This window comes from Nilaparvata lugens, chromosome 3 (assembly GCF_014356525.2).
Source record: "Nilaparvata lugens isolate BPH chromosome 3, ASM1435652v1, whole genome shotgun sequence".
NCBI classification, from domain to species: Eukaryota; Metazoa; Arthropoda; class Insecta; order Hemiptera; family Delphacidae; genus Nilaparvata; species Nilaparvata lugens.
In genome coordinates, this window is record NC_052506.1 from 77,778,209 (window position 1) to 77,786,640 (window position 8,432).

The following is an 8,432-nucleotide window of genomic DNA, read 5'->3' on the forward strand; positions in this document are numbered from 1 at the left end:
AATGCTGACAGTTTCAAGTAAATCTCACACTATGAAAAAATTGAAAATACTTGAAATACTAAAATGAATTATTAGATTTGCGATTGAGTTCTGTTAAATATCTGTTTGTAGGTTACTAATAATACATTAAACTCAATAATTATATGGTGCAGTTTAATAGAATATAATAGAAGAATACAGTAGTTTCGGCCATTTTTTCTGTTAAATTGGAAGAAGTTTTTGTAGAATTGTTTTGTTTAACAAAAAAAAAATTATAAAAGATGTAGTTATCAGTGTAGTTCAAATTCTTCAAAAAATCAGTTTTGAAGAGTTGAATTTCTATGAAATTTCCTTGTATTTGGATAAGATTTGAATTATTACTCTTGTTTTCTATAAAAAATAATTGTGTGTAAAAAATAAAACCACAATTAATAATTAAAGTGTACAGGTTGCGGTATATTTATAATTTCCAAAAAAATTGGTACCAATTTTACAAGTTATACAAAATTGATACAATACGGTACAGTAATTCATATATTTCATAACAATATGTAGGCTCATTCCAAATTTTAAATTCACGATATTATAATGATGTGAGAAATATTTTGAATAATAGTATCTTACGTCACAAGGACGGGAAGGGGCCTTTTGCAGGCGAGAACGATGTTTCTAGTCGAGGCATTAGCCGAGCACTGCAAAAGACATTCAGGTCCAAGTAACGTACACTATTTTTTGTCATAATAATCTAAAGAAGAGTAATTGAGAAATAGAAAACATTACCTGCTTGTGCTGAAGTTACTACATGCATTCTATAAGCATAACCTAGTTTACAAATTCTGAATTTTGTGGAAGTTGACAAAACTTCCACCTGGAGTGCTGAAGGTGTTTTTTGTAGCAGTTTTGCTGTTCCTATTTCGGAACTAGGAAGCTGTAAAGAAAACATATGGTTTCATTACAGTAGAGTATGCTGTAATGAGAATCATATGTTTTTTGTTCTGCAAACAGCGTTTTACCGACTTGATTTCATGCATGAGCTGAGATTGAATGACTATGACAAAAAATTATAAACATTTTTTGGTTGATGGAATCTCTTAGCGGAGGCTAGCTTAGCTGAAAATTTCGCATCGAATTGCCAATTTTGAAACTTGATTTTTTTCAAATATTTTGTTCGATTGATAAATCAAGGGGCAAGACATTTTTATTTAAATAAATCGAAGTCTACTTATAATATTAAATAATACAATATTTGTATTTATTCAAAAATATAACTGGAGGTTCCGAAATATTATTTACAATTGAAGTTGTTTACATTCCTACTCACTGCACTTGTTTATAACCTTCTAATCAATCAACGTTTTTGATTATTTTTTCAATGTTATGCACTCTATTGTAAAAATATTATGTTTTCAATGCACACTTTTGTTTAAAATGCGTCCCTCACCATATTTATATCTTAATAATTTTTTTGAATAATTTTTAAGAACTTTTCAATGCTCAAATTTTAAATTTATGGTTTATAAAGTTCTGCAAACTATTTGTATTTGTGCTGTCTATCAACGAATTAGAAAAATTGTTGACTGAGTTTATTTCTCAATTTTTTTTGTTCATTTTATAGAATGTAATAATTATTTATTGTGCTCATTAGTTCGACTATGTACTTAAAGGTAGTATATACCTAAAGGGATTATGTACTTGAAGTAACTGTATTGTAGTATAAGTTCTTATGTACAGGTTCGGCAAGAAACTCTTACATTTGTGGAAAAATTATGCAGAGTTTTAAGGTTTTAAATATTTTGTAAACGTTACCAAGTCATGTGTTTTTCCTGTGTAATGTATTTTATCTACCTGTATTGTCCAGTCTTTTTTATAGTAGTATTTGTATAAGTTCCTGAAAGCGATTTATATGCTATAGTGAGGTCCACGTTATAATGGCAGTGTTTGATTAGCAATGATGTTGCTATCCTTGTCTATCATTCAACAAAGCGGATAGCGCTCTCTCTCGCTTTGCCAGATCGTCTTTTAACAATGTAGAATTAATAATTAACAAAATATTTCATCTTAATTATGAAAATTTATCATGGAAAAATATAATTTCTTGCTTAATAAAATATAATTGATTATTTTCAACGAGAATGAACAGTTAATATTACATCAATAAACCTGTATCAGCTACCGGCATTGACAAGACAGAGGATCGGCAACGTTTTTCTCCTATTTTTCTCCACTGCCATTATAACGTGGACCCTACGAATATTTCGAATGATTTTTCCATCTCAAACTTGTTTCAGTTTTTTAGACTGTAATATTTTTCAATACTTTATTTTTCTTATCACAGAATTCAACTATCTAAATCAATCTTTTTGAGATTCAGCCCAATTTGTCAGTATTTATGCTATGAATAAGGAATACTGACAGAAGTGAATCTCATTATAGAGTATATAGCTTGGAGAGCAGTCTTGATAGTTTTTTCAGATTAGTCTCATAAATATTTTCCAATAAATGTTATTAGTTTCAATATACTTTCAACAAGACTGAAACAAACTGAGGTATAGATACACAGCGATACCGGCACATTTTATCCACAATATTCAAGTTTTCCCAGCGTTTTTGTTGGATTATTCATAGAACCGTCTAATTTTAACTTTATTTGTAAATTTTACCACACAATAAATACCATATCTCATTGTGAATGCTGTTTGTTATATTACCTATCGTAGATCCTTGGTAATTTAGTAAAGAAGTTACTACAAAAATCAATATCCCACCCTATTCCATTTATTTATTGTCTGTAACTTCTAACAGCTCAATCGAAAATCAACGGCAACCTCTTGCTAAAATGGCTAAAAATAGACACATTTTGGCCAAGCCACATGAGGCCTTTTTGCAGTCGACATGACAGGAAAGAAGCTCACTTGATATACCAACCCAATCTGAGAGCATACTGTTCTGCCATGCCGATTGTGAACCCACCTTGTGTGGCTTGGTCCTTATGCGCCTTAAGGCTGTGCAAAGGCTAAAAATAAACTTTTTACTCGTAATATTTTTCAAAGTTTTTTGATTTGTATATATCATCAAGCTATCAAAATGAAAAAGTTTTCTCAGGAAAAATGTTTTTTATGATTATTACTTTTTGAGATATGAGCGCCTCAAGTTTAAATTTTTGGGACAGAACATTTCAAATTCGGTAAGAGATAAATCCATGAGATTTAGAGGATAGATTCTTCATGCTATTGTTGATCTAGTAAAACAAACATTTTCTGAAAATAACAATTTTCGGATAAGTTATTCAATTTACCAAAAATAACTCAACTAAAAGTTATTTTTGGTTATTTTTCTGAACTGAATAACTACCTTGAAAATTTATATTTCCAGAACATTTTTGTTCTACTAGATTATTAATACCATGAAGAATCTATCCTCTAAATCTCATGGATTTATATCATACCAGATTTGAAATGTTCTGTCCCAAAAATTCAAACTTCAGTCGCTTATATCTCAAAAAGTAATGATCGAAAAATATGTTTTCCTTAGAAAACTTTATCATTTTGATAGCTTGATGATATTATACAAATAGAAAAACTTTGAGAAATATCACGAGTACGTAGAAAGTTTACTTTTAGCCTTTGCACAGCCTTAATCGCCAATGTGATGACATATTATTGTTCCTCTCGTCAAGTAGGCCTACTATCATTCCTCATCCTGAGAGTTCAAGCGATTTCTTTTTTTGACCATCTTTGCAAAAATCCTTGATGTTATTCATGGATTTCATGAAAAATGCAAATCTCTCAGATTTGGTTGATATTCGGACTATGGATAGAGGTTGACCTAACAAGTGTCGTGCTATAATATGAGACTTTTCGCTACAATACAGGGTGAGTTATTCACTCAAACATGAAATCTTCCCCCCACTCACAGATCAGAGAAATCACTCATCTTCAAAAATTGAAAATACACATATGGGTTCAGGAGATATGGACATTTTTGTAGAGTTTTTGAAAATCTTAAAATGGCTGAAACTTTGAATACTTATAATGGTTGATGTGAGGAACACGGATCTGCAAATTGATTTGAGAAATTCATAACCGTTCAGGAGATAATGGCAATTGAAAATGTTATGTTTGCAGCTGTACTCTATAACTCACTCTGTATAGTTGTGAGAGGAGCCAAATGTGGCTCCGACATTCCTCAGGTCAAGCACTATCTATGGCCATTTGAAAATTGGCAAATTTTTATTTCACTGCTGCATAATTCACCCTGTATAGTAGCTGGGTGCTGGGGGTGCCAAATTTGGCTCCGACATTTCTCAGGTAGAGCTTCTTCTATGGTGAAAATTTCAGCCAAATCTAAAATACTATTTTTTCACTGTTCCGAAACGCACGATGATTAGTCGATGGTTTTTCTCATGAGATATGACCATTTAAAGTTCAAAGCTTCTTCTTCTTCTTCACGATGGTTATTCCATGGATTTCATTAATTTTTTGTGAAAAATGAAAATCGCTCAAACTTTGTGATCTTATGGTATTTGATGCGAGAAACACGGATCTGCAAAATTTTTGCAATATTTCTTACCGTTCAGGAGATGGTCATATCTGAGATACTTTTTGTTTCAGTGTGTTTCACGATAGGTTAGTCCATGCATTCCATAAATTTTTTGTGAAAAATAAAAATTGCCCAAACTCTGTGATCGTATGGTCTTTTATGCGAGAAACACGAATCTGGAATCATATTCGCAAAATTCCTTACCGTTCAGGAGATATGACCGCATTCGAAAATTTTATGTTTGCAGATTCATAACTCACCCTGTATAGTAGCTGGGGGTGCCAAATTTGGCTCTGATGTTGATCAGGTCTATGGTGCAAATTTCAGCCAAATCTGAGATACTTCTGGTTTTACTCAAAAAACTTTCATGGAGTTTGTCATGAATTTGGAACTGAACAGATGGTCTGAAATGGTTGATTTTGTAACCAAATGATAGATATTTAAGAGACAAACTCAGGCATATTATGATAAATTTGAAAATATACACATGGGTTCAGGATTCAGGGCAAATTGATACTGAATTTTTGACACGTGCGATTTACTAACAAAATTTTAATTATTATTAAATTACTCTATAAACCATTTCTTACATTATTTGAATTACTAATTATGACTCAGTTCTACATTATTTTTAATAACAAAAGATTCCATTCAGACATTTGAAAAATTACATCCATACATCATTAAAAAATTACTTCTAGACTTTTATACTTAAGCTACGTTCACACCAAAGTTATTAACAAAATGTTTATTTTTCCGTCCTTATAGATTCTATTGGATTGAACGGAGCTTGACAAACGCATATGCACATCATGTGTATGATAAGTTATGTTCAATCTAATATAATCTATAAGGACAGAAAAATAAATATTTTGTTAATAACTTTGGTGTAAACGTAGCTTTAGTTTACATTATTTGTAATTACAAAAATATTACATTTAGACAGCAGCTATTACTTATAAAGTATAACATGCTTGGAGTTTAACCTCATCAGTTGCTCTTTGATGAATTTCTTATTTAAAAGATCTGGAGAAGGGCATATGTTGATGTTTTCTACAATTCTATCCACTTGAGAATCCTTGTCTTCGGAAAGCTCATCAACTGAAACATATAATTAAATTAATTGTTAATAAAATATAGATATTAAAATATTAGATGAATTTAAAATCAATAAATTGTAAATTTAGTGAATCAAAAATGCCCGACATTGTATTTCCTCAAAATTCTAACGACTACAAAAAAGAATTACTAAGAGAAGTGCGGCAAACTATCAGCCAGGAACGATAATAACTTCGTAAGTCCATAGAATTCTTCTCAGCCAAGATTAACGATTTTCTTAGACGGTGGAGGAGATGAAGAGGCATAAAAGTGCACTTGAAAAAAGGGTTGTGTTTCTCAGTATAGCATCTTTGGAACTACAGTATAGAACCTCTATAATTCGTAGCTGACGGGACCAAGCTTCTACTACGAATTATAGAGAGGTTATGGAGGAGGAGGAGTTTATTTAGACAAGGTTACACATAGTCCGAAATTGGTTAAGTCTTGTAGTTGTTCATTTCACCAAATTTTCAGTTTTTAATTATTTTCACAAAGTAGATTTTAAAATTTAGATGCTTCAAAACCAAACAGAAGAAAAATTTCACATTATAATCACTAAAATAGGAAATATTTACATATTAAAGAAATATTATTGAAGGACCAAAAAAACAAACTTAAATCTATATATATAAAAGCGAAATGGCACTCACTCACTCACTCACTCGCATAACTAAAAATCTACCGGACCAAAAACGTTCAAATTTGGTAGATATGTTCAGTTGGCCCTTTAGAGGCGCACTAAGAAATCTTTTGGCAATATTTCAACTCTAAGGGTTGTTTTTAAGGGTTTAAGTTCGTATTTTAGCATGTATATTCTTTTTCTCCCAATCTCTTAATTATAATTGAAATTTTCATATCATATGTTACTATAGAACTATAATCTGGATAGAGTACCTCTTCGAAATAGTCGTTAACTGGCAACTAAATTAATAATTTTGTCAGCTTGGCATTAAGTTGAGTTGACTTTGTTAGGTTGGCACCAAGTTGAAGATTTGAATGCATTTATCGCGGAAAAATTGATTGGGCACTGCTACTTCAATCCTGGGAATATTATATTACTAGCCGTCAGGCTCGCTTCGCTCGCCATATCCGTTTAGCCAGACGTTTAGTCTGGACCCCCGACTGGATTGTCCTAACATATGATAAAAATGCTCAAATGGAAAATGCAGGCGAGCGAAGCGAGCCTGCTGATCTCATTCTTGGACGATCCAGTCAGGGGTCCAGGGGGCGGAGCCTCCTGGCTAGACGGATATGGCGAGCGAAGCGAGCCTGACGGCTAGTCTGGAATATAATATACAGGGAAGATGTACAATAAGTCTATAATAGACAAATGCCACCTTCAAAAAAATAATCCTCAATTACATACAAAACGCATGAGACAAAATCTGTTGAGCTCTCTATTTTTTCAAAAATATTTTGTGTTTATTGTACATTTAACATAGTAAATCTGCTACAAACCTTGAAGGAACTTGTTTTTCGTGACCAAGTTTCGCGTATTTCGTCACATATCTTAAAAATTACTGTAGCTACAGGTCTGGAAACGGTTTTATTCAATTGCTCAGTTCATTTTACATAAAGTACGCTAAATTGTACATCTTAATTAACAGCCAACAAATACCAGTAGGGCTTCATTTCAGCAGGAGCACAGAAATTCAGACGAAATCTTCCATCCTGTATAAGTAGGCAACTAAGCATTTTCAATTCTTCAAGATTTCATTACGTCAAGTTTTAAAACAGACCCTTGCGGAGCACGGGTTACCTGCTAGTTTCTAATAATACTGGACTGACTACTTTGTCAATAGACAATGATTTCGTCTGGATTCTATGTGATATTTTCTATAATAAAGATTAATTCTATGACGAATTATTTTCACCTTTTATGATGTATGAAGAAAACTACAAATTACAGAGAGTTATCGCAGTCAAAACGACGAATTATACAGGTCAAAGATAAGCCAGCCTCGAATTATCAAAATACATTGCTTTACTACGAATTATAGAGGTTCCACTACATAAAGAATCACGAATTATGGAGGTCCGAATTATCAAGGTTCTACTGTATTCAATACTATTTTAGATGAAGTGAGTATTTGAAGGTATTTGGTCGGAGAAGAAAACTCCCAGTAATCCTAAACCGCTCAGAATGAGAACTTAATGATTAGCTGATCATGCAAAAATCTCAGTCGACCTCATCAATCCTATTCATAATTGAATCTAGTCATGGCGCTGAAAAGAACGTTGTTTTATCATTAAACTTTACTTTAAGTAATAATAATATCGAGTGACCTGGCTGGCTCAGGTCTGGTGTCAGAGTTTTCAGGTCGCATCTGATCAATTTCAGGGCCTCTGACATGACCTAACGATTATATAAAAAATACCATTTTAAATAAAAAGACAATTCTCAGTATAGTTTAATTCCCAGTAAAGTTTAAATGACCTAACGATTATATAAAAAAGACTATTTTAAATAAAAAGACAATTCCCAGTATAGTTTAATTTCCAGTATAGTTTAAATGACCAGATTCATTTCAACCAATACTACACTACGAATTTAGTTTTATCATAACATTGTAAGCATAGCCTACATTAGTCAATAGTTTTTATATTTACATATTTGTTTTATTATCTTTTACTTGTTTTCTTGGTTCTTATTTCGTACTGAAAGTAAATTTTTGCTCTATTACTCTTTATAGCACGGTATACTCTTCAATATTACATCATGATTCAAAGTTGAAAAAACGTTTAACTTACCAACTCAATAAATTGTAGATCTCCCCGTTGAATTCGCTGTACTCATCAATTACATCATGATTCGA